General features: G+C 46.0%; 1 pseudogene; it reads right to left on the bottom strand.

Moving 5' to 3' along the window:
* LOC141147321 (protein mono-ADP-ribosyltransferase PARP14-like) overlaps positions 1-18130 on the bottom strand; it is a 148552-nt pseudogene extending 130422 nt beyond the window's left edge.
* Between the last annotated feature and the right edge of the window lie 4722 nt (positions 18131-22852).

The raw sequence follows: 22852 nt of genomic DNA, 5'->3' as shown, positions 1-22852 counted from the left end.
AACAGGCGCTCCTCTCCAATGACCCAAAATGTTCACTGCGGTAATGCCTCTATTGTCATCATCAGAAAGGTAGTAGCCCTAGACCCCAACAGAGTCTTTCACATACAACCTACAATTGGGACACAACCCATTGGAAGCAATTCCCTGCCACACAGTAACTTGCCGCTAGGCAGACTTGAGCGGCACCAGTCCAGCGCTGTCTTCCATTCAAGCTAAAAAGTTCCCGACGCCACCTTCTGGTTGACCCCTGTGTACTTCTGCCTTGGTCTGCTACTTGGATTGTTTAGGATTGGCCTTTCTCCCACCTGATTCCTGTCTTTGGCCTCTACTAACCGTGAGTTGTTTGCTGGTGGTTCCTAGTTAGGCTGTTTGCACCGTCTATTGTGGTTCGCTAATCTGACTGCAGGATCTCAACTGTCCCTCCACCTGATACTGGGATAACAAAACTACCGGTCAGGAAACCGGAGTGACGGCTGAAATCTCCTGGCAGACCTGACATTATACTAGGGCCAGATGGACCTCAGCGAGCTGGTGCAGGCAGTCTCTCCTCAGGGACAGCTGTTGGGTGAGCAGGCCAATCGTGCACAGTCATTGGAGGAGAAATTAGATTAGCTATCACGACTATGTTATCCTCTTTGTCTACTGCACGTAGTGCTAGTCCTGTTACATCAAATAACCATAAGTCCGGGGCTGGGGAACCTGTTGTCGTGTCTAACCCCTAGGGTTCTCCTGCTCCTAAGATACCTCTCCCTGATAAGTATGATGGAACCCCTTGGATTGCAGGGGATTTATCAACCATTTCTGGTTGCATTTTAGAAATCAACCTTCTGTGTTTGCCTCTGCTCAAGCCAACGTGACATTTATTATTTCCTTGCTAAAGAGCAGAGCTTTGTCCAGGGTGTCGCCTCTTCTTGAGAAATATTCCCCTATACTTACCGACTACCCCACGTTTATGAAAACCTTTGAGGAAATATTTGACGTTCCTGGCAGAGTAGCTGCAGCTGAGTCCTATATTCTCAATTTACATCAGGGTGAACGCACGGTAGCATCTTATGCCTTTAAATTCCACACGCTTGCAGCAGAGACTACCTGGGATAATTGCGCCCTTAAGGCCGCCTTTTGCAGAGGTCTTGCGGAACGCATAAAGGACGAATTAACCTACCATTAGATCCCAGTGGCCCTGCAGGATTTCATCAATTTGTGTATCCTGGTGGACACTCGCTTCTCTGAACGCTAGTTAGAGAGAGCACCAGAGACAATTTATTCCTCACAGATTTGATGCTAAATCTCCCCCTCGGAAATTACTAGCCCCTTCTGTCCCTTCTACTGTCGGGGTTGAGGGAGAACCCATGGATGTAGGTGCAGTGCGTTTGTCTGACAATGAATGTACCAAACGCAGGACCCTAGGCCTCTGTCTATATTGTGGAAAGCTGGGTCACCTCCTACGTTCTTGTCCAGTGCGGCCGGAAAACTTCCAGGCTTAATCAGTGATAGAGGAGCCGTGCTGTTTTGAATACTCCTCAAGAGAGACTAGTAGTCCCTATATCCTTGTCTTGGAATGATAAGTGCTGTTCCACAGTTGCCTTTATTGATTCCAATGCTGGTGGGGTATTTCTCGATGCAGCACTGGTTAAGAGTCTTCAAATTCTGACTGTTTCTAAAGATCCACCGCTCTTTGTAACTACTCTTGGCGGAGACCCTCTTGGTGATGGACTTATCACTCTCGAATCCAAGTCTCTTTCCATCCTGTTGGGTGCTCTGCATCTTGAAGTGTTATCGTTTGACATCATTCCGTCTCCTAAGTACTCTGTAATTCTCGGTTTTCCTTGTTTACGTAAAAACAACCCATCTATTGATTGGTCCTCTGGTCAAATTTCTGCCTGGAGCACATCTTGCCATGTCAACTGTCTCCAAAAGGTAGTACGTGGTGATGTGTCCATTCATATGCTGACTACTGCCACTGAATTACCTGAGGCCTATGCTGATTTTCCTGATGTGTTTTTTGAAAAGGAAGCAGAGGTTCTCCCTCACCACCGCCCTTATGACTGCTCTATAGATTTGCTACCAGGGGCTCCCTTACCCAAGGGGAGAACTTATCCTCTCAGCCTCGTGGAGACTAAGGCGCTGGAAGAGTTCATCGAAGACAGTCTAAGGAAGGGTTTCATTCACCCTTCCACCTCTCCCGTGGGGGCAGGGTTCTTTTTTTGTGGAGAAGAAAGATGAAGAACTTAGGCACTGCGTTGCCTACAGTGCTCTTAAGTGAATTACTGTAAAAAATCAGTACCCTCTCCCTTTAATTACTGAGCTGTTTGACCATGTTCAAGGATCTAAGATCTTTTCCAAACTGGACCTGCGTTCTGCCTACAATCTCATCAGAATCAAAGCAGGGGACGAATTGTAGACAGCTTCCAATACTCGTAGAAGGAATTATGAGTGTCACATGATTGTCAGGGCTGGGCTCAGCCCTTCCTTCTCTGAGCTGGCCGCTCAGCTGTCCGCTAATTGCCAGCTCCTCACTCTCCCTAAAGAGAGATTTGATAGCCTTTGTTAGAGCTTGTTCCATTTGTGCGGCCATCAAGATGCATCGATCTGTTCCACAAGGTCTACTACAACCGTTACCTGTTCCTCATGCTCCCTGGACTCATATTAGCATGGATTTTATTGTGCACTTACCCACCTCCAGTGGGAATACCGTCATTTGGGTTGTAGTAGACTGATTTTCTAAATTAGCCCACTTCATTTCTGTGCCCACACTACCGTCTGCTCCTAGCTTAGCTCAATCCTTTATTGAAAATGTCATCTGTTTACATGGCACTCCTGTCGATATTGTTAGCGACAGAGGCCCTCAATTCATATCCTCGTTCTGGAGGGCTGTTTGCAAGCATCTGGGGATCAAGAATTCCCTGTCTTCGCGATACCACCCCCAAACATGACAATTGGAGTGAGAAGTTACTTCTAGTGGAATTAGCGCACAATTCGCAATGGCACGCTTCTCTAAGATGTTTACCCTTCCAAGCTGCCTTTGGGTATAAAACCAGAGTTCTCTCCTTCCAGTCTTCCTTGGTACAGGTACCTGATGCAGCCAACATAAGTATCAAGATTAACTATGCACTGGAGAAACATAAGAAAGGTTCTGCTTCAGTCTGTACACAGATACAAGGGGTATGCAGATTATCGCAGAAAACCTGCACCCTGCTACCGTCTCAATCAGCTGGTATGGTTGTCCACCAAGAACATATAACTGCGACAACCTTCGACCCAAGTTAGGTCCTAGATTTATAGGACCTTTTTGCATTCTTTGTCAGGTCAACCCAGTGGCTTATAAACTATGCTTGCCCCCTCACCTTCGAATTCCCAATACATTTTATGCATCTTTGCTTAAGCCCTTTGTCAAGAATAGGTTCTCTCTACCCTCTAGATGTCCTTCTCCGGTCTCTGTGGATGACAATCAAGACCAAGAAGTTAGCAAACTTCTGGATTCCCATCGTAGGGATAGACAATTACAGTATCTAGTGGACTGGAAGGACTACTCCATTGCAGAGAGGACTTGGGTGCCTGCTTGTGATGTTTATGCCCCACGGCTGGTCAAGTTGTTCCACGATAGGCACCCAGCCTGGGGGGGCAACTTTGTGTGGGGAGGGGGTACTGTCACACCATGTCTGGGATTTGATCTTGTGACCTGGTGTTCTGTGGACGGTTTCCTATTGCCTGAACCACCAGGGAACTTGCTTTACGGTAGAATCCTTGTTATGTTCTGCTACCTGAGTTTGGATGTTGGCTCCACCCTGGGACCAGCTGTTGGTAGTCACCTGATCAGTGACATTATAAATCATTACTTCCCCTTCCTGTCTGTGCCCCAGTATAGGTACCTGTTTGAGCATGTTAATGTGTTGCTTGTGCCCGATTCTGCCTCTTGGAATACCCTTTGGATTTACGCTGATCTTGTTGCCGACCCTGCCTGTTCCCGATGATGCCTTCTGGTTGACCCCTGTGTACTTCTGCCTTGGTCCGCTACTTGGATCATTTAGGATTGTCCTTTCTCCCACCTGGTTCCTGTCTTTGGAATCTACTAACCGTGAGCTGTTTGGTGGTTCATAGTTAGGCTGTTTGCAATAATCTATTGTGGTTCCCTAATCTGGCTGCAGGATCTCAACTGTCCCTCCACCTGATACTGGGATAACAAGACTACCGGTCAGGAAACCGGAGTGACAGTTGAAATCTGCTGGCAGACCTGACCTAAAGTAAAACTATAGGCAAAACCTTTTTCACTTTGGATGGAGCAAGGTAGGGTCATAACCCCTGTCTGATTTTTTTTTTTTTTTTTCACCATCTGTGCCCCACTGCAGAAATATCCCTTCACTTCCTGTCCTGTAGCAAAACAGTGAGAGGAAATTACTGCAAATTAAGGAAATTCCTTAGGGACCCCCAGGTCACCAGAACCAGTGTCCTCATTGGAAGATTTCTCTATTACTTTTCTGGGGACAACCCAACATTAGGGATTTTCTCTTACTTCCACTTTCAATGATAATGGACAAATAGAGAGGGGGAATCTCCCTAATGGGGGCACAGACAGCAATAAAAACTGACAGGGGGTCTAATCCCTCTCCACTCTATCCAACACAAAAAAAAAAGGTTTTACCTCTAGTTATACTTTAACTTGTGGTATGCCTATGATATTTACTATATAAAAGAAGCAATCTGACAGCTCAGAACCTGGATTCCTCGCATTATCTGAACTCTGACGTCATACATTCAGTAGTGGCTGGATAAACCGTTTACAGCATCGAATGCCCATGGGGGCCATTATCCATAATATTTGCACTTCTATATGAATATAGGTTTGGAGCCATTGGGGAGAGAAGGAATTCATGTTTGCCCTTTTTTCTCCTTCTTTTTTTTTTCTCTTTCCTCTCCCTTCTTCCATAGATTAATCATTGCTGTATTGGGTTCTGAAACTGTTTGTATTCATATTCTTGGCTCAATGTGTATGATGTTTTGTTTTGTTTGTTAAGAAACCTAATAAAAAGATTTGCCAAAAAAAAAAAACAGTCAAAAATGTATCTCCATACAAAACACAGCTAAACGTGAGTTATCGCATTTACAAGCTGTTACAGGCGTTTGGTGTTTCAAATGCCTCTGAACATCCGTCTTGAACGCTTTTTTTTTTTTTTTGCTTTCCAAAAATGCTTCTAAACTCAACTGTCTATAAAGGACTATAAATGACCCCGTGTACATGTACTGATATAGAGATCAGGAATCCTGTGTACATGTACTGATAACTTAAAGGAGAGATCGGGGATCCTGTGTACATGTACTGATAAGATAACACAGAGGAGAGATCGGGGATCCTGTGTACATGTACTGATAAGATAACATAGAGGAGAGATCGGGGATCCTGTGTACATGTACTGATAAGATAACAGAGGAGAGATCGGGGATCCTGTGTACATGTACTGATAAGATAACATAGAGGAGAGATCGGGGATCCTGTGTACATGTACTGATAAGATAACATAGAGGAGAGATCGGGGATCCTGTGTACATGTACTGATAATACAGAGGAGAGATCGGGAAACCTGTGTACATGTACTGATAAGATAACATAGAGGAGAGATCGGGGATCCTGTGTACATGTACTGATAAGATAATAGAGGAGAGATCGGGGATCCTGTGTACATGTACTGATAAGATAACATAGAGGAGAGATTGGGGATCCTGTGTACATGTACTGATAATATAGAGGAGAGATCGGGAAACCTGTGTACATGTACTGATAAGATAACATAGAGGAGAGATCGGGGATCCTGTGTACATGTACTGATAAGATAATAGAGGAGAGATCGGGGATCCTGTGTACATGTACTGATAAGATAACATAGAGGAGAGATTGGGGATCCTGTGTACATGTACTGATAAGATAACACAGAGGAGAGATCGGGGATCCTGTGTACATGTACTGATAAGATAACATAGAGGAGAGATCGGGGATCCTGTGTACATGTACTGATAAGATAACATAGAGGGGAGATCGGGGATCCTGTGTACATGTACTGATAAGATAACAGAGGAGAGATCGGGGATCCTGTGTACATGTACTGATAAGATAACATAGAGGAGATATCGGGGATCCTGTGTACATGTACTGATAAGATAACATAGAGGAGAGATCGGGGATCCTGTGTACATGTACTGATAAGATAACAGGAGAGATCAGGGATCCTGTGTACATGTACTGATAAGATAATAGAGGAGAGATCGGGGATCCTGTGCACATGTACTGATAAGATAACATAGAGGAGAGATCGGGGATCCTGTGTACATGTACTGATAAGATAACATAGAGGAGATATCGGGGATCCTGTGTACATGTACTGATAAGATAACATAGAGGAGAGATCGGGGATCCTGTGTACATGTACTGATAAGATAATAGAGGAGAGATCGGGGATCCTGTGTACATGTACTGATAAGATAACATAGAGGAGAGATCGGGGATCCTGTGTACATGTACTGATAAGATAACATAGAGGAGAGATCGGGGATCCTGTGTACATGTACTGATAATATAGAGGAGAGATCGGGGATCCTGTGTACATGTACTGATAACATAGAGGAGAGATCGGGGATCCTGTGTACATGTACTGATAACATAGAGGAGAGATCGGGGATCCTGTGTACATGTACTGATAACATAGAGGAGAGATCGGGGGTCCTGTGTACATGTACTGATAAGATAACTGAAGAGAGATCGGGGATCCTGTGTACATGTACTGATAAGATAACATAGAGGAGAGATCGGAGATCCTGTGTACATGTACTGATAAGATAACATAGAGGAGAGATCGGGGATCCTGTGTACATGTACTGATAAGATAACAGAGGAGAGATCGGGGATCCTGTGTACATGTACTGATAAGATAACAGAGGAGAGATCGGGGATCCTGTGTACATGTACTGATAAGATAACATAGAGGAGAGATCGGGGATCCTGTGTACATGTACTGATAAGATAACAGAGGAGAGATCGGGGATCCTGTGTACATGTACTGATAAGATAACATAGAGGAGAGATCGGGGATCCTGTGTACATGTACTGATAAGATAACATAGAGGAGAGATCGGGGATCCTGTGTACATGTACTGATAAGATAACAGAGGAGAGATCGGGGATCCTGTGTACATGTACTGATAAGATAACATAGAGGAGAGATCGGGGATCCTGTGTACATGTACTGATAAGATAACATAGAGGAGAGATCGGGGATCCTGTGTACATGTACTGATAATATAGAGGAGAGATCGGGGATCCTGTGTACATGTACTGATAACATAGAGGAGAGATCGGGGATCCTGTGTACATGTACTGATAACATAGAGGAGAGATCGGGGATCCTGTGTACATGTACTGATAACATAGAGGAGAGATCGGGGGTCCTGTGTACATGTACTGATAAGATAACATAGAGGAGAGATCGGAGATCCTGTGTACATGTACTGATAAGATAACATAGAGGAGAGATCGGGGATCCTGTGTACATGTACTGATAAGATAACAGAGGAGAGATCGGGGATCCTGTGTACATGTACTGATAAGATAACAGAGGAGAGATCGGGGATCCTGTGTACATGTACTGATAAGATAACATAGAGGAGAGATCGGGGATCCTGTGTACATGTACTGACAAGATAACATAGAGAAGAGATCGGGGATCCTGTGTACATGTACTGATAAGATAACATAGAGGAGAGATCGGGGATCCTGTGTACATGTACTGATAAGATAACAGAGGAGAGATCGGGGATCCTGTGTACATGTACTGACAAGATAACATAGAGAAGAGATCGGGGATCCTGTGTACATGTACTGATAAGATAACATAGAGGAGAGATCGGGGATCCCGTGTACATGTACTGATAAGATAACATAGAGGAGTGATCGGGGATCCTGTGTACATGTACTGATAAGATAACAGAGGAGAGATCGGGGATCCTGTGTACATATACTGATAAGATAACATAGAGGAGAGATCGGGGATCCCGTGTACATGTACTGATAAGATAACATAGAGGAGAGATCGGGGATCCTGTGTACATGTACTGATAATATAGAGGAGAGATCGGGGATCCTGTGTACATGTACTGATAAGATAACATAGAGGAGAGATCGGGGATCCTGTGTACATGTACTGATAAGATAATAGAGGAGAGATCGGGGATCCTGTGTACATGTACTGATAAGATAACATAGAGGAGAGATTGGGGATCCTGTGTACATGTACTGATAAGATAACACAGAGGAGAGATCGGGGATCCTGTGTACATGTACTGATAAGATAACAGAGGAGAGATCGGGGATTCTGTGTACATGTACTGATAAGATAACATAGAGGAGAGATCGGGGATCCTGTGTACATGTACTGATAAGATAACATAGAGGGGAGATCGGGGATCCTGTGTACATGTACTGATAAGATAACATAGAGGAGATATCGGGGATCCTGTGTACATGTACTGATAAGATAACATAGAGGAGAGATCGGGGATCCTGTGTACATGTACTGATAAGATAATAGAGGAGAGATCGGGGATCCTGTGTACATGTACTGATAAGATAACATAGAGGAGAGATCGGGGATCCTGTGTACATGTACTGATAAGATAACATAGAGGAGAGATCGGGGATCCTGTGTACATGTACTGATAATATAGAGGAGAGATAGGGGATCCTGTGTACATGTACTGATAACATAGAGGAGAGATCGGGGATCCTGTGTACATGTACTGATAACATAGAGGAGAGATCGGGGGTCCTGTGTACATGTACTGATAAGATAACATAGAGGAGAGATCGGGGATCCTGTGTACATGTACTGATAAGATAACAGAGGAGAGATCGGGGATCCTGTGTACATGTACTGATAAGATAACAGAGGAGAGATCGGGGATCCTGTGTACATGTACTGATAAGATAACATAGAGGAGAGATCGGGGATCCTGTGTACATGTACTGACAAGATAACATAGAGAAGAGATCGGGGATCCTGTGTACATGTACTGATAAGATAACATAGAGGAGAGATCGGGGATCCTGTGTACATGTACTGATAAGATAACATAGAGGAGAGATCGGGGATCCTGTGTTCATGTACTGATAAGATAACATAGAGGAGAGATCGGGGATCCTGTGTACATGTACTGATAAGATAACAGAGGAGAGATCGGGGATCCTGTGTACATGTACTGATAACATAGAGGAGAGATCGGGGATCCTGTGTACATGTACTGATAACATAGAGGAGAGATCGGGGATCCTGTGTACATGTACTGACAAGATAACATAGAGGAGAGATCGGGGATCCTGTGTACATGTACTGATAAGATAACATAGAGGAGAGATCGGGGATCCCGTGTACATGTACTGATAAGATAACATAGAGGAGTGATCGGGGATCCCGTGTACATGTACTGATAAGATAACATAGAGGAGTGATCGGGGATCCCGTGTACATGTACTGATAAGATAACATAGAGGAGAGATCGGGGATACTGTGTACGTGTACATGTACTGATAAGATAACACAGAGGAGAGATCGGGGATCCTGTGTACATGTAGTGATAAGATAACAGAGGAGAGATCGGGGATCCTGTGTACATGTACTGATAAGATAACAGAGGAGAGATCGGGGATCCTGTGTACATGTACTGATAAGATAACAGAGGAGAGATCGGGGATCCTGTGTACATGTACTGATAAGATAACATAGAGGAGAGATCGGAGATCCTGTGTACATGTACTGATAAGATAACACAGAGGAGAGATCGGGGATCCTGTGTACATGTACTGATAAGATAACATAGAGGAGAGATCGGGGATCCTGTGTACATGTACTGATAAGATAACAGAGGAGAGATCGGGGATCCTGTGTACATGTACTGATAAGATAACATAGAGGAGAGATCGGGGATCCTGTGTACATGTACTGATAACATAGAGGAGAGATCGGGGATCCTGTGTACATGTACTGATAAGATAACTGAAGAGAGATCGGGGATCCTGTGTACATGTACTGATAAGATAACAGGAGAGATCGGGGATCCTGTGTACATGTACTGATAAGATAACAGAGGAGAGATCGGGGATCCTGTGTACATGTACTGATAAGATAACATAGAGGAGAGATTGGGGATCCTGTGTACATGTACTGATAAGATAACAGAGGAGAGATCGGGGATCCTGTGTACATGTACTGATAAGATAACATAGAGGAGAGATCGGGGATCCTGTGTACATGTACTGATAAGATAACATAGAGGAGAGATCGGGGATCCTGTGTACATGTACTGATAAGATAACATAGAGGAGAGATCGGAGATCCTGTGTACATGTACTGATAAGATAACAGAGGAGAGATCGGGGATCCTGAGTACATGCACTGATAAGATAACATAGAGGAGAGATCGGGGATCCTGTGTACATGTACTGATAAAATAACATAGAGGAGAGATCGGGGATCCTGAGTACATGCACTGATAAGATAACATAGAGGAGAGATCGGGGATCCTGTGTACATGTACTGATAAGATAACACAGAGGAGAGATCGGGGATCCTGTGTACATGTACTGATAAGATAACACAGAGGAGAGATCGGGGATCCTGTGTACATGTACTGATAAGATAACTGAAGAGAGATCGGGGATCCTGTGTACATGTACTGATAAGATAACAGAGGAGAGATCGGGGATCCTGTGTACATGTACTGATAAGATAACATAGAGGAGAGATCGGGGATCCTGTGTACATGTACTGATAAGATAACAGAGGAGAGATCGGGGATCCTGTGTACATGTACTGATAAGATAACATAGAGGAGAGATCGGGGATCCTGTGTACATGTACTGATAAGATAACAGAGGAGAGATCGGGGATCCTGTGTACATGTACTGATAAGATAACATAGAGGAGAGATCAGGGATCCTGTGTACATGTACTGATAAGATAACATAGAGGAGAGATCGGGGATCCTGTGTACATGTACTGATAAGATAACAGAGGAGAGATCGGGGATCCTGTGTACATGTACTGATAAGATAACATAGAGGAGAGATCGGGGATCCTGTGTACATGTACTGATAAGATAACATAGAGGAGAGATCGGGGATCCTGTGTACATGTACTGATAAGATAACATAGAGGAGAGATCGGGGATCCTGTGTACATGTACTGATAAGATAACACAGAGGAGAGATCGGGGATCCTGTGTACATGTACTGATAACATAGAGGAGAGATCGGGGGTCCTGTGTACATGTACTGATAACATAGAGGAGAGATCGGGGATCCTGTGTACATGTACTGATAACATAGAGGAGAGATCGGGGATCCTGTGTACATGTACTGATAAGATAACAGAGGAGAGATCGGGGATCCTGTGTACATGTACTGATAAGATAACATAGAGGAGAGATCGGGGATCCTGTGTACATGTACTGATAAGATAACATAGAGGAGAGATCGGGGATCCTGTGTACATGTACTGATAAGATAACATAGAGGAGAGATCGGGGATCCTGTGTACATGTACTGATAAGATAACATAGAGGAGAGATCGGGGATCCTGTGTACATGTACTGATAAGATAACATAGAGGAGAGATCGGGGATCCTGTGTACATGTACTGATAAGATAACATAGAGGAGAGATCGGGGATCCTGTGTACATGGACTGATAAGATAACAGAGGAGAGAAACGCCCAATTGCTAATAAACGCCTGTTTAGCAGCAGCAGTGTACATGAGGCCTAAGGGGTTAATGGAATTTTACAATTTATACATTTTACCTTAAGCATTATTTAAATTGCTGAGTATTTCTCTTCTTATTTTTCTGTTTTGTTTCGGTACACGTCCCCCCAGGGCGGTGCTCAGCGTTACCGCACCCATGACTTTTGTTTGACAATCCCGTGCAAAATAGTCTAGAAAATGGACAGAACTGATTTTTAACATTTGACTCCCATTAATATCATTGGCTTTGGATTCGGCACCAGAACATTTTGAACCCAACGCAGGAATGTCCACCTCATCCCTACCAGGCAACCGGCATTCCCTGAGGGGGCTCAGCAATGGACTCTTCACATTCCTCTCACTAGATATCTCCTCTAATATCAGCCGAGATTTACTGAAACTCATATCTAGAATGAGTCACAAAGTACATTTATAACTTTCCATTCTTCCCACGGAGGACAAGAAGTGACACCCACATCTTCACCTGACACCTCCGATACAACAACCACCATCATCTGTACAGGAATAGGCAACACACATACCAGAAATATCAGATACTACTTACCTCCCTCCTCCTTGTAGTGTATGAGGATCTCCCTCCAGTCCTCAGTACTTACCTCCCTCCTCCTTGTAGTGTATGAGGATCCCCTCCAGTCCTCAGTACTTACCTCCCTCCTCCTTGTAGTGTATGAGGATCTCCTCCAGTCCTCAGTACTTACCTCCCTCCTCCTTGTAGTGTATGAGGATCTCCCTCCAGTCCTCAGTACTTACCTCCCTCCTCCTTGTAGTGTATGAGGATCCCCCTCCAGTCCTCAGTACTTACCTCCCTCCTCCTTGTAGTGTATGAGGATCTCCCTCCAGTCCTCAGTACTTACCTCCCTCCTCCTTGTAGTGTATGAGGATCTCCCTCCAGTCCTCAGTACTTACCTCCCTCCTCCTTGTAGTGTATGAGGATCACCTCCAGTCCTCAGTACTTACCTCCCTCCTCCTTGTAGTGTATGAGGATCCCCTCCAGTCCTCAGTACTTACCTCCCTCCTCCTTGTAGTGTATGAGGATCTCCTCCAGTCCTCAGTACTTACCTCCCTCCTCCTTGTAGTGTATGAGGATCTCCCTCCAGTCCTCAGTACTTACCTCCCTCCTCCTTGTAGTGTATGAGGATCTCCTCCAGTCCTCAGTACTTACCTCCCTCCTCCTTGTAGTGTATGAGGATCCCCTCCAGTCCTCAGTACTTACCTCCCTCCTCCTTGTAGTGTATGAGGATCCCCTCCAGTCCTCAGTACTTACCTCCCTCCTCCTTGTAGTGTATGAGGATCCCCTCCAGTCCTCAGTACTTACCTCCCTCCTCCTTGTAGTGTATGAGGATCTCCCTCCAGTCCTCAGTACTTACCTCCCTCCTCCTTGTAGTGTATGAGGATCACCCTCCAGTCCTCAGTACTTACCTCCCTCCTCCTTGTAGTGTATGAGGATCCCCTCCAGTCCTCAGTACTTACCTCCCTCCTCCTTGTAGTGTATGAGGATCTCCCTCCAGTCCTCAGTACTTACCTCCCTCCTCCTTGTAGTGTATGAGGATCACCCTCCAGTCCTCAGTACTTACCTCCCTCCTCCTTGTAGTGTATGAGGATCCCCTCCAGTCCTCAGTACTTACCTCCCTCCTCCTTGTAGTGTATGAGGATCTCCCTCCAGTCCTCAGTACTTACCTCCCCTCCTCCTTGTAGTGTATGAGGATCTCCCTCCAGTCCTCAGTACTTACCTCCCTCCTCCTTGTAGTGTATGAGGATCTCCCTCCAGTCCTCAGTACTTACCTCCCTCCTCCTTGTAGTGTATGAGGATCCCCCTCCAGTCCTCAGTACTTACCTCCCTCCTCCTTGTAGTGTATGAGGATCCCCCTCCAGTCCTCAGTACTTACCTCCCTCCTCCTTGTAGTGTATGAGAATCCCCCTCCAGTCCTCAGTACTTACTTTCCTCCTCCTTGTAGTGTATGAGGTAGGAATGTGCGATTAGTTTTGTACAAATCGAACATTCGTTTATTCGGGAGGATCCGAAATACGAATTGCTATGTTTCTGAATTTTATACGAAATTTCGTTGATGAATTTCGGATCAAAATTCCGTTACAACGGAAACGTGACTGGTGTTTTGTTGACCAATCAGAGGTTTTCTTTTGCTGCTGAGTGGGGGTTGGGAAAATGACCTTTTTAATATGGGAGTGGGAGAGGTCCTGGTAGTCGATGGGAGATTCAGAATCGGACAAAATAAGAATGTTTGTTAATATCGTTTTATTATTGTCATAATAATTACAATTATTCGTTATAAGAAGGTTAAAAACCCAGGAAGTCATCACAGCACAGGGATGGTGGGGGCCCCTCATAATGAGCACAGGGATGGGGGGAGCCCCTCATAATGAACACAGGGATGGCGGGAGCCCCTCATAATGAGCACAGCACAGGGAAGGTGGGGGCCCCTCATAATGAGCACAGCACAGGGAAGGTGGGGGCCCCTCATAATGAGTACAGCACAGGGATGGGGGGAGCCCCCTCATAATGAGCACAGGGATGGTGGGGGCCCCTCATAATGAGCACAGGGATGGCGGGAGCCCCTCATAATGAGCACAGCACAGGGAAGGTGGGGGCCCCTCATAATGAGTACAGCACAGGGATGGGGGGAGCCCCCTCATAATGAGCACAGGGATGGTGGGGGCCCCTCATAATGAGCACAGCACAGGGAAGGTGGGGGCCCCTCATAATGAGTACAGCACAGGGATGGGGGGAGCCCCTCATAATGAGCACAGGGATGGTGGGAGCCGCTCATAATGAGCACAGCACAGGGATGGTGGGAGCCCCTCATAATGAGCACAGGGATGGTGGGAGCCGCTCATAATGAGTACAGCACAGGGATGGTGGGAGCCCCTCATAATGAGCACAGGGATGGCGGGAGCCCCTCATAATGAGCACAGCACAGGGAAGGTGGGGGCCCCTCATAATGAGTACAGCACAGGGATGGGGGGAGCCCCTCATAATGAGCACAGGGATGGTGGGAGCCGCTCATAATGAGCACAGCACAGGGATGGTGGGAGCCCCTCATAATGAGCACAGCACAGGGATGGTGGGAGCCCCTCATAATGAGCACAGCACAGGGATGGTGGGAGCCCCTCATAATGAGCACAGCACAGGGATGGTGGGAGCCCCTCATAATGAGCACAGGGATGGTGGGAGCCCCTCATATTGAGCACAGGGATGGGGGGAGCCCCTCATAATGAGCACAGCACAGGGATGGTGGGGGCCCCTCATAATGAGCACAGCACAGGGATGGTGGGGGCCCCTCATAATGAGCACAGCACAGGGATGGAGGGAGCCCCTCATAATGAGCACAGCACAGGGATGGTGGGAGCCCCTCATAATGAGCACAGGAGGGGTACAGCTCCAGGAGAAAGTCACATTCTGATACTGGAGGCTTAGAAAGCACTTGGGTAGGGGACTTTTCAGGAGAAAAAAGTAGTGGGGACTGAGGGGAGATACTTTCTGGGCTGTCGGTGGTGCCAAGATGGGTAGAGGGCTGGAAATCAAATTTGTCAACAACAATGTCAGGAAAGCCTATTTCCACCTCTTCCATGTTGCCAAGGGAACAGTGATCATTAGAAGCAGTAAACTCTGTCTCCTTGCTGATCACTGCCAAGCTCCCTGTAGTGCTGATGGTGATGATGGCAGCAATGGTGGTGGTGACATCATCATGAGCCTCGGCCTCCTGACATGTTTCCTGCTGCTTGGCCAGGATCTTCAGATTTGGCTGCTTAAATGTATGTGCACTGGGAACCCCTTTATCTTCCATAAAAGGTACCAATGGGCACCATGCTACCAGCAGCAGTGGCAGAGGTGGTAGTGCCACTTTTGCTATGAACTGTGCTGCTGGTTCTAGGAGGTAAATCCTGAAACATCTGGCAATGTGCAAATGTCTGCTGTTTGCCAGGCTCTTTACCACCAGCAGTCTTCACTCCCGTTCGCCTCAGCTTTATGGGAGGTGAGCTGAGCTCAGAGGGCACAGAGACAGAACATCCCACCTGCTGCTCATACCGTAGCTCTCCCTCTCCCAGCAGCACTCTTACTGCTTTTTTGGCCTTGTTTGCTGCTCATTTTTCCTTTAAAAGTTAGAAAAATGTAGACAAAAAAAAAAATATGATTTTGATCGCACCAAAATCGCCAGATGTACAAAAAATAAATTAAACAACAGAAAATAACAAAATATTAACTAAATGAAACAATAAAAAAAATTGAAATAAAAAAAAAAAATATCTGTCAAAACCAACCCAAAAAAACGAATAAAACCAGAAACTAAACACTAACAGATGATACACTCGCACACTACAACAGATATACACTAAAATAAACAACGAAAAACAAAGAATTGCAAAGATATTCGCTCAGATGCACAGACAAATAATCGTGTGATCTGCTCCACTACACTAACTAACCCACAAAGGGAAGTCACATGATCGGGCCTGCCCTGTAATGCAGGCCTCAGTGGTCAACCAACCGTCACATGTTTCCGCAGTAACTAAATTTGGAACGAAAAGTGAACGAATCTAACAAAAATTTGTATTTCGGTTCCAAAATTCTTCAACGGAATTTCATATAAAAACAAAACTACCATCGGCATCGACTGCCATATTGAGAAAGGTATATTTTTTGCCTTTAAATGCATCATAACGAATGTTCGTAATTGTTATGAAAAGTTAACAAACCTAACGAAAATTCGTATTTCGTACGAATCAAAATTGAATTTCGGACACAAATTACGAAATACGAACTAACGGCTAATACGAAACTAAACAAATTTATTGACGGCGCACATGTCTAGTATGTGGATCCCCTCCAGTCCTCAGTACTTACCTCCCTCCTCCTTGTAGTGTATGAGGATCTCCTCCAGTCCTCAGTACTTACCTCCCCCCTCCTTGTAGTGTATGAGGATCTCCTCCAGTCCTCAGTACTTACCTCCCTCCTCCTTGTAGTGTATGAGGATCCCCTCCAGTCCTCAGTACTTACCTCCCTCCTCCTTGTAGTGTATGAGGATCCCCTCCAGTCCTCAGTACTTACCTCCCTCCTCCTTGTAGTGTATGAGGATCCCCTCCAGTCCTCAGTACTTACCTCCCTCCTCCTTGTAGTGTATGAGGATCTCCTCCAGTCCTCAGTACTTACCTCCCTCCTCCTTGTAGTGTATGAGGATCCCCTCCAGTCCTCAGTACTTACCTCCCTCCTCCTTGTAGTGTATGAGGATCCCCTCCAGTCCTCAGTACTTACCTCCCTCCTCCTTGTAGTGTATGAGGATCTCCTCCAGTCCTCAGTACTTACCTCCCTCCTCCTTGTAGTGTATGAGGATCTCCCTCCAGTCCTCAGTACTTACCTCCCTCCTCCTTGTAGTGTATGAGGATCCCCTCCAGTCCTCAGTACTTACCTCCCTCCTCCTTGTAGTGTATGAGGATCCCCCTCCAGTCCTCAGTACTTACCTCCCTCCTCCTTGTAGTGTAGGAGGATCTCCCTCCAGTCCTCAGTACTTACCTCCCTCCTCCTTGTAGTGTATGAGGATCCCCTCCAGTCCTCAGTACTTACCTCCCTCCTCCTTGTAGTGTATGAGGATCCCCTCCAGTCCTCAGTACTTACCTCCCTCCTCCTTGTAGTGTATGAGGATCTCCCTCCAGTCCTCAGTACTTACCTCCCTCCTCCTTGTAGTGTATGAGGATCTCCCTCCAGTCCTCAGTACTTACCTCCCTCCTCCTTGTAGTGTATGAGGATCTCCTCCAGTCCTCAGTACTTACCTCCCACCTCCTTGTAGTGTATGAGGATCTCCCTCCAGTCCTCAGTACTTACCTCCCTCCTCCTTGTAGTGTATGAGGATCCCCCTCCAGTCCTCAGTACTTACCTCCCTCCTCCTTGTAGTGTAAGAGGATCCCCTCCAGTCCTCAGTACTTACCTCCCTCCTCCTTGTAGTGTAAGAGGATCCCCTCCAGTCCTCAGTACTTACCTCCCCCCTCCTTGTAGTGTATGAGGATCTCCTCCAGTCCTCAGTACTTACCCCCCTCCTCCTTCTAGTATATGAGGATTCCATCCCAGTCCTCTTATTTATAGTATACAAGAACCCCCTATCTTCCCTCCCCAGTACCTACCTCTCTCCTCCTTGAAGTGTATGAGGATGTATCCCCGGCTGCAGTCGGTGTCTCGGATCTCACAATCTCCTCCATTAGATTCGCTCCTCTTCTGGAAATACAGCAGAAGTTTATTTCTTAGTTTCTTCAGTCTCTCTGGGCCGTCATCCCACTGGAGGGAGACGGGGTACGGATACTGGGGGTCCGCCATCCCTCTTGCAGTGAAGGAGGTCTGGCCAGGTGAAGGTTTATATAGTGAGGAGTATGTTATGTGTTCTGGGTGTGGAGCAGAGAATGGCTCGGAGCTACAGAGTTTCTATTTCATTTATGCCTCTCACTGACATTTCTCTGGGAAAAGTCCTTATCACCTCCTGCTCATTCTAAGCCCACACAGTATCATCACTTCCACTCCACTGCCCTCCTATAAATCCCACTCCCGCCTTACCACCCTCACCCTCCTACTACTCCTAATGTCATAGTTACATAGTAAGTGAGGTTGAAAAAAGACACAAGTCCATCAAGTCCAACCTATGTGTGTGATTATGTGTCAGTATTACATTGTATATCCCTGTATGTTGTGGTCATTCAGGTGCTTATCTAATAGTTTCTTGAAGCTATCAATGCTCCCCGCTGAGACCACCGCCTGTGGAAGGGAATTCCACATCCTTGCCGCTCTTACAGTAAAGAACCCTCTACGTAGTTTAAGGTTAAACCTCTTTTATTCTAATTTTAATCAGTGGTCACAAGTCTTGTTAAACTCCCTTCTGCGAAAAAGTTTTCTCCCTATTGTGGGGTCACCAGTATGGTATTTGTATATTGAAATCATATCCCCTCTCAAGCGTCTCTTCTCCAGAGAGAATAAGTTCAGTGCTCACAACCTTTCCTCATAACTAATATCCTCCAGACCCTTTATTAGCTTTGTTGCCCTTCTTTGTACTCGCTCCATTTCCAGTACATCCTTCCTGGGGACTGGTGCCCAGAACTGGACAGCATACTCCAGGTGCGGCCGGACCAGAGTCTTGTAGAGCGGGAGAATTATCGTTTTATCTCTGGAGTTGATCCCCTTTTTAATGCCAATATTATGTTTGCTTTGTTAGCAGCAGCTTGGCATTGCATGCCATTGCTGAGCCTATCATCTACTAGGACCCCCAGGTCCTTTTCCATCCTAGATGGAAAAGGCAAACCGTAATACAAAACTAAGAACCCTTGGACACCACTCACCATCTTTGGACAGACCATCGCCCCAAGCACCAAAGCCAAAAGTCTCGGAGTCATCTTTGACTCAGAAATGACGATGGATGCACAAATAGGATTTGTAGTCAGTGGATCTCACCATCTCCTTCGCCTACTACTTAGACTCATCCCCTTCATTCCAGAAGAAGACAAAGCAGTAGTAGTTGTTACAATCATCAATTTCCGGCTCGACTACGCAAACTCCCTCTACATAGGACTACCTAAATATCAGATTGCACGCCTAAAAGTCATCCAAAACACTGCAGCAAGACTGGTAACAGGAAAAAAACCCTGGGAATCCTTCTCCCCATCCCTGAGGACCCTACATTGGCTAGCCATAAAGGATCGGATCACATTCAAGACCCTCTGCCTCACCCACAAATGCACTCAACGAAACGCTCCACAATTCCTATGCGAGAAAATAAAACACTACACACCTAAGCGCAGTCTACGATCAACGAACCAAAACCTCCTCCACATTCCCAAGTCCCGCTACAAATCAAAGGGAGAACGAAGATTCGCAGTCTAAGGACCACGGTTATGGAACGCTCTACCCGCCAACATCCACATGGAAGAAAATCATCGGGCCTTCAGAAAAAACTCAAGACCCATCTCTTCTAAGAAACAGGACTAACAGCACAGATCAAGCGCCTTGAGGTGATTCAGTTCGCATTTGTAGCGCTATACAAATCATTCATTCATTTAGCTGCCATGAACGATGGCCCAACAATCCTTTCCCTAACTTAGTCAAGGAAATTATCACCTAGCTAGAGCCCAGGAAGTAGGATTACTTACTCAAAAAGAATTTGTATTTCTTAAGATTGTTAATTTTAACATACCAACATTTTACATCACACCAAAAGTCCATAAAAATTAAAAAAAAAAAACCCAGGCAGACCAATCATATCAGGGATGGGGGGTCCCCTAGAGAGAATTGGTAAATATATTGATCAAAGAATTAAACCTCTTAACAAGGATTTGCCTTCCTATATACAAGATTCTGCTGACATTCTGCGAAAATTAAATGATTTGCAGATACATCTGAGAATTCACTGTTGGCAGGAATAGATGTGGAATCACTTTATTCATCCATCCCCCATAAAGTGGGGATACAAGCGGTATCCCATTGGTTGGATGTCAGACACCCTCTTGCGGGTCGCCACAATGAGTTCTTAATGGAAGTGCTTGAACTAGTACTCGACAATAACTTTTTCATCTTTGATAATAAATACTACCGCCAAAAACGGGGTGTAGCTATGGGGGCCTCGTGTGCCCCCTCCTACGCCTGCCTGCATTTGGGGTGGTGGGAAAGAGGAGGTGTATAATCACCCAGCTTTCCAGGAACATGTGGCACTTTGGGTGCGCTTTATTGACGACGTCCTGGTGGTGTGGAGAGGTACTACAGCTCAATTTGAGTTGTTTATACATGAACTCAATAACAACACTAGAAACATTTTTCTTATATATAAGGTGGATAAAGACAAAATTTAATTTTTGGAATTGATGATTCACAAAGAAAAAACAACACTTGTGACTAACGCCTTTAGAAAACCCACAATCAGAGGGATCCCCATGGGTCAATTTTTAAGGATTTGCAGAAATTGTTCAAAAGCAAAGGATTTTCATAAAGAGAGCAGAGATCTAAGTCAGACATTTAAACAAAGAGGATACCCCAATTCAGTAATTAGACAAGCAAAGACAAAGGCTTGGAAGAAACGAAGGCAAACAATCATGGGCTTAGAACCAGATGTAGAAAAACAAAATAAAAAAAGTATGGACAAAATAGGCTTGGTGACTACTAGGGATGACCCGAACACCCCCCCGGTTCGGTTCGCATCCAGAACATGCGAACAAGCAAAACATTTGTTTGAACACCGTTAAAGTCTATGGGACACGAACGTGAAAAATCAAAAGTGCTAATTTTAAGGGCTTATATGCAAGTTATTGTCATAAAAAGTGTTTGGGGACCTGGGTCCTGCCCCAGGGGACATGGATCAATGCAAAAAAGAAGTTTTAAAAAGGGCTGTTTTTTCGGGAGCAGTGATTTTAATAATGCTTAATGTGAAACAATAAAAGTGAAATATTCCTTTAAATTTCGTACCTGGGGGATGTCTATAGTATGCCTGTAAAGTAGCGCATGTTTCCTGTGTTTAGAACAGTCCGAGAGCAAAATGACATTTCTAAAGGAAAAAAAAGTCATTTAAATGTGCTAGCGCTAGTCCCGGCTATTAATGAATTGTCGGTCCCGACAATACACATAAAAGTCATTGAAAGTCATTGAAAAAAAAAATGCGTGGGGGTCCCACAAAATTGCATCACCAGGCCCTTCAGGTCTGGTATGGATATTAAGGGGAACTCTGCGCCAAAATTTAAAAAAAAAATGGCGTGGGGTTCCCCCAAAAGTCCACACCAGACCCTTATCCGAGCACGCAACCTGGAAGGCCGCAGGAGAAGAGGGGGGATGAGAGAGCGCCCCCCTCCTGAACCGTACCAGGCCACATGCCCTCAACATTGGGAGGTAGCCCCCCCCAAAGCATCTTGTCCCCATGTTGATGGGGAGAAGGGCCTCATCCCCACAACCCTTGCCTGGTGGTTGTGGGGGTCTGCTGGCGGGGGGCTTATCGGAATCTGGAAGCCCCCTTTAACAAAGGGGACTCCCAGATCCCGCCCCCCCCGTGTGAAATGGTAATGGGGTACATTGTACTCCTACCATTTCACCCAAAAAAGTGACAAAAAAGGTGAAAAATACACACACACACAGCTTGGCACAAGTCCTTTAATAACAAAAAAAATTCCAGTGATGTAATCCTACGATCCACGAACAATACAGCCTCCTCCATAGGAGGCGCCCGGCAGAATGATGCGTGTCTCAGGTGACAGTGCTTAAATGATCAAGGGCGGGGCCATCCGTGATGTGGACGGGTGACCCCGCCCCCCTCTGACGCAAGGGGAAATGCCCGGGTTACCCAGTGACATATACGGGTGACCCTGCCCCCTCTGACGCAAGGGGAATACCTGCCCCCCCTCTGACGCAAGGGGAAATGCCGTGGTTACCCAGTGACATGTACAGGTGACCCCACCCCCCTCTGACGCAAGGGGAAATGGCGGGGTTACCAAGTGACATGTATGGGTGACTCCGCCCCCTCTGACGCAACAGGGGTTTCTCGTGACGCGTCAGAGGAGGCGGGGTCACTCGTACATGTCACTGGGTAACTCCGGCATTTCCCCTTGCGCCAGAGGGGGCGGGGTCACCCCTCAACGTCATGGGTGGCCCCGCCCTCGGTTATTTAAGAACTGTCATCCGAGTCATGCGTCATTCTGCCAGGCCCCTCCTTTGGAGGAGGCTGTATCGTTCGTGGATTGTAGAAGGATTACATCGCTGGAATTTTTTTTTTTTATTAAAGGACTTGTGCCAAGCTGTGTGTGTTTTTTTTTTTTGTCAATTTTTTGGGTGAAATGGTAGGAGTACAATGCACCCCATTACCATTTCACATGGGGGGGGGCGGGATCTGGGAGTCCCCTTTTTAAAGGGGGCTTCCAGATTCCGATAAGCCCCCCACCCACAGACCCCCACAACCACCGGGCAAGAGTTGTGGGGAAGAGGCCCATCTCCCCATCAACATGGGGACAAGATGTGGCCTGGTACGGTTCAGGGGGGGCGCTCTCTTGTCCCCCCCCCCTCTTTTCCTGCGGCCTGCCAGGTTGCGTGC

This window comes from Aquarana catesbeiana, linkage group LG06 (genome assembly GCF_042186555.1).
Source record: "Aquarana catesbeiana isolate 2022-GZ linkage group LG06, ASM4218655v1, whole genome shotgun sequence".
Taxonomy (NCBI): Eukaryota; Metazoa; Chordata; class Amphibia; order Anura; family Ranidae; genus Aquarana; species Aquarana catesbeiana.
Note: the sequence above shows the minus strand (reverse complement) of the source record. Positions and strands in the feature narration are given on the sequence as shown.